The following is a 5,398-nucleotide window of genomic DNA, read 5'->3' on the forward strand; positions in this document are numbered from 1 at the left end:
CTTCCAATATTATCTCGAATTCTCTGTTGAATTCGTTTACCCTGATTGGCCAATAGCAGAGGACATTAGAGTTCAATATATGTTATCTCACTAGATGGCGTGGCAGTAAACCCCCTCAAACTTGGGCTATTCAGTCAAGGGTTTATGTGGAGCGGAGCGGATCAGAAACTCTTGACTTGGGAAGATGACCTGAACTGAGCAGTTTTGATTTTTCAGAATTTCTCAGGGCCAAAAAAGGTCCTCATTGGCTTTTGCTCTTGCTTTCTAAATACCTATCTCTTTCAAAAGAACACCAGACAGTGCACACCTCGTGGTCTCGAAAATCATTGGGTACAATCTTTGACGCCTTCCTACACATCATCACTTGTTTTAGCCCTGGACAAGGGTATGCATACATAAACATCGAATCAGGTACAGTGTATGGAATAACTGACGACTGAGAGTTGAGTTCTTTCCATTTTGCAGCTAATGCATGATAATAGCTTCTAAGAAATCCCCCTTTTTATGTGGTTTTCGTCATCATTTATTTAATTCCAGGGAAGTCCGATTTCAAAGAAGATGAAGTATGAAGTGGTAAAATCATTATCAGCGAGCATAACCTGCACTGGATGTCCACGGTCTTTCATTTTGTGTAACATAGGCAGTGCCATATCTGGTTCCATTGCCTTGCTGGATCCATCCCAATTTTCGGAACACTCACGCATTGCTATTGGACCCTCTTCATGGTGGTCACAGACGCTGTATCTTTTGCTTCTGGATTCATATTGCAGGATTTTACCTGTTTGCTTCCGAATCAGTGTTCCATGCCCTGTATCATAAAAAATTATTTCTATTTGTTGAAGTATAATTTTATAGACGAGATGCTAACAGATTCATGGAGGTAAGTGGTTATTATGCCACCTGCCACACAGGACATGTTTTGAATACTTATTTCAAAAACCTTAAAGACAGAGTAAGCAAACTGCTTTTGAACTTACTCAGCTTATCTAATGGATCCTTTTTGGAAAAATGGCCCTTTAATGGGGTGACAATGTTAAAAACTTCATCAAAGACATCTCATCGGGTGACAGGAAACAAGAGTATATTTTCTGTTGGCCTAAGTGACGTGGCCTCTAACCCTCTCATACCCATTGATGTACTTGAAAACATTACTATAAATTAAAGATGCATGCAGTTGACGTCCTGTTTGCAATGGAGCATTCTTGTTCAGAGATAATTTTACAGGTAGACCTTTTGTGCACCTTTTATGTAACCTGTAATTTTTTTTTATTTCTGATAACTGTTATGATCTCAAACTGATAAAGGTAAAATATAACTTGCCTGAAATGCTGTTATAATTCCATCCTGTTCCACGGGTCTGCCAACCAGCATCATAGCTGCACTCCAATGTGTACGGCATTTGTACTTCTTTATGGAGTGACCGTGTGCAGGATTTCTGGGCCTCTTCTTCTATAATCTCTCCTTCCTATAATGAACTTTTTGAAATGGTTTTCTGATTGATGGGTGGGATGTTATAGGCTGTTAAAATGAATTTACATGGCTTGGTCCCAAACCAAAATTGATCATGCCTGAAACATCTTTTTAGCAAAGATACATCATATAGGAATTTCTTATCGAGGCTTAGTTCCCCTCCCTTTTCAACAGTGTGCAGTGTTTGCCAAGAAGGGCATGTGGTAGTGTTTAAAAAAAATTTGGATTTTTCTTATTTTAACTTTTTACCATCGTCTCAAGCCACGGTCCGGAGTCAGCGATATAGCTCTCTCTCCAACCCCTGGCTGCTTGATCACCAAAGTGTTGTAATCTTGAATATTTATGCCTCTCCATTGTGACGTCATATTTAGTCAATGACAAGATTTGTTTTCATCGCAACTGAAAACATTTTACATTAGCAGTATTTCGTACACTGCGATTGGTTATTAAAAATTCGCATCAAAGTTCAGAATCCGACTATGCTTTACTCGCATTGGTCAATATTTTAATGAACTACGAAATATTCTCTTCTCGTGCAACCACGGCCATAATGGGAGAGGATCGTACCTTTTGGCCGAGGTTTGCGACGATGCTTTTTTCATGTTTGATTTTAGGGGGTCTTTCAATTAGCCCCTCCCCCTTCAATTTAGTTCCGACGCCAATGCCTGATGTTTGCCAGCCAACCAACAAATCTCTCTCTCATTGCCAAAGACAGTTCCTAAACCCAGGTGACCTATTGCTATCAGTTTTCGTCCGTCGTCGTGCGTTGGGCGTTAACATTTGAACATTTTCAGCTTCCGGTCTGCAACCACTCAACCATTCTCAACCAATTTTGGCATAAAGCATCTATGGGTGAAGGGGAACGAAAATTGTGAATTTCATGGTCCCTGCCCCCCCCCCCCTGGAGGGGCCTGAGGGGTGGGATCAAAACCACTAAAATTAATGCAATCTTTAAAAATCTTCTCTATTCCTGGACATCAAGCAGTCAATCTGTTTGTGTGAATGTAATAAGCGTTGGGTCTTCTACCAAAATTGTGAAATTCATGGCCCCAGGGTCAGGGGTTTTAGTGCTAAGGCGGGGCTATATAGATTATATAGTGAAAATGCATTATTTCTTTGAAAATCTTCCCAGCTCCTGTGTATTAAATAAACTAACTAAATACCTATACCAGGGTCAGGAGTTCTTAGCTGCTAGGGCGGGGCTATATAGATAATATAGTGAAAATACATTATTACTTTGAAAATCTTCTGTGCTCCTGGGTATTTAATAAACAAACCAAATTCATAGTTGTATTGAATAAAGCTGCCTCTTCCAAAATTGTGAATTTCATGGCCCCAGGGTCAGGGGTTCTAGAGTTAGGGCGGGGCTCAACTAATCATATAGTGAAAATGCATAAAATCTTTGAAAATCTTCTCCTCTGCTCCTGGGTATTAAACAAGTGAATAATGTACATAGTTATAATGAGGAAGGATGCCTCTTCCAAAATTATGAATTTCAGGGTCCCTTGGTTGGGGGTTCTGGGGTTAGGGTGGGACTCTATTAATTCTATAGTGAAAACACATTAATACTTTCAAAATCTTCTTTGCTCCTGGGTATTCAATAAACTAACCTAGTACATAGTTATGTTGAATAAGAATGCCTCTTCCAAAATTGTGAATTTCATGGCCTCAGGGTCAGGGGTTCTGGTGTTAGGATGGGGCTGTATTGATTATATATTAATGAAAATACATTTTCTCTTCAAGTCTTCTCTGCTCCTGGGTATTAAACAGTAAACTATGTAAATGATGATGAGAAAGACTGCCTCTAACAAAATTGTGAATTTCAGGGCCCCTGGGTCAGGCGTTTTGGTGTTAGGGCGTGGTTCTAATGATTATATAGTGAAAATGCATTATTGAATTCTTTGAAAATCTTTTCCTTTGCTTATTTGTATTATGCCAGTGACCTAAGTACTTATTAATGATGATGAAAGGCGACTCTTCCAAAACGGCCCCTGGGTCAGAGGTAATTGGGGTGGGGAGGGGGGGGGGCATAGTCTGAAAACAAATTAATCATGCTTTGAAATTTGCTCTGTGATATTAATCTAAAATTTATGATGAAATAAAGAGGGTGTTGCAGTTCTTTTGTTATTTTCCCTAAAATGTGTAGCAGATTAAAAGAATTTTTATGTTGCAGAAACTCATATTAATTTTTTTCAAATGCAACAATATATAAAGCACAACAAGAAACAATATTTTGAAGCTGCGTATTGACTTCCAATTTGCCATTAAACGATTTGAAAATTAGTCTCACGGCAAAATATATCACATTTTCCGTTTTTTAAATAGGGAATCCCCATTGTTCTGAAAAAGTGTCTTTTGAAACAAAATAATTTTGATATATACAAAAAGAGGCATGGATTTTCTTCAAAACTGCCATTTCCGATTTTTGTTTCAAATAGGCAAATTTTTGAAAAACGCAAGAAATGAATAAAAATTATTCTTCAAACGAAATGTAAAATATGTACATTGAATAACAGTTGAAAACCATCGTGTCCGTAATGGTCTAGTGGAAATGCTGGTGGGCTTCCAAGTAGAACTTTTACCAGAGAATGGGTTCGAATCCTGGAATGGATCATTTTTGCATATTTTTGTTCTTATTTTTTTTCATATGTAATGGAAGTGCAATGCTCTAAATTATATATACTTTGAAAGAGAGAGAGGAGTGGGGGGGGGATGTCACGAAGTTAATTGAGTAATAACTCTATAATAGAAATGCAGGATTATATTGTTCTCCTTGATATGTTGTGACTTAAAACTAATGCTTTATTTAGTTTTCTCTTCAAAAAAGTCACTGTATTGTTTAAATAAATTATTTTTACATACTGTAGTTATTGCAGTATTCAATAATTCTGGTCTCTTAGTAGCCAAGATTTGATTTGAAACCAATGAAATGATTTGAATGTACATTGTAGCACCAATAGTGTGATTATGGGACGCAGTTTTATTGCATGAAAAATTTTTTCGCACGATATCTATTGTATATCTTTCAAAATGTTCTTTTGGCCATTGTGCTTTTTGTTGTTCCAACCTTTTTCGTGCAAAATGACGAAAGTGTTTTGCTGAATCAAGCAGGAAATACCCGCTGTAAACATAGTCCTCTACGTAGCTGTATCTATATTTAGACATAACGAGGGTATTTAAATGTCCTTCTCGATATAGGGAAAAATCGCGAGGTTCTGCTTTCCAGAATTTTGAAATATGTGCCTTGAGAGTCAGTGGTTTCTGTGGGGTGGAGTGCATAACTGGTTATAAAGGAGAAATGCATTTTCTGTTTGTTACTCTGATCTACCTTTGGGTATAAAGTAAGCAAGCTACATGTATAGTGATGATAACCAATTTTGTCTCTTTCAAAATTGCGAATTTCATGGCCTTTGGTTTAAAACACAAAGCAATATAATTGTTGGAAAGTTGTTACATGGCACTCAGGTGACCTATAAGGCCCGTGGGCCTCTTGTATTTACTAGTAGATTTGAAAAATTGGCGATTCGTGAGTAAATAATTTTCCCGGTGCCAGATGAAATTATCAAAATTCTTCGTTTAAAAAATTGGGTGGATGGAGGTGTACTAAAATATTTCTCTTGAAAAAAGTTGTGCCCCCCAGATTCTTGCCCTCATTTTCTTTTTAGCTCACCTGAGCCGAAGGCTCCAAGTGAGCTTTTCTGATCAAAATTGTCCGTTGTCATCGTCGTTGTAAACTTTTCACATTTTCATCCTTCTCAAGAACCACTGGGCCAATTTCAACCAAACTTGCCACAAAGTATCCATGGGTGAAGGGCATTCAAGTTGGTTCAAATAAAAGGCCAAGCTCTCTTTTAAGGGGAGATAATTATGAATTAATGAAAAATTAATGGCATTTTAGCTCACCTGAGCCGAAGGCTCAAGTGAGCTT

The 5,398-nt window shown here is 37.8% G+C and overlaps 1 pseudogene; it reads right to left on the bottom strand.

Annotated features, from left to right (window-relative positions):
- Positions 1-241: 241 nt before the first annotated feature.
- LOC134241151 (uncharacterized) lies at positions 242-1,824 on the bottom strand (annotated as a pseudogene).
- Between the last annotated feature and the right edge of the window lie 3,574 nt (positions 1,825-5,398).

The sequence above is a fragment of the Saccostrea cucullata genome, unplaced genomic scaffold, assembly GCF_032062105.1.
Source record: "Saccostrea cucullata isolate Sc308-1 unplaced genomic scaffold, CSIRO_AGI_Scuc_v1 ctg2941, whole genome shotgun sequence".
Lineage (NCBI taxonomy): Eukaryota > Metazoa > Mollusca > Bivalvia > Ostreida > Ostreidae > Saccostrea > Saccostrea cuccullata.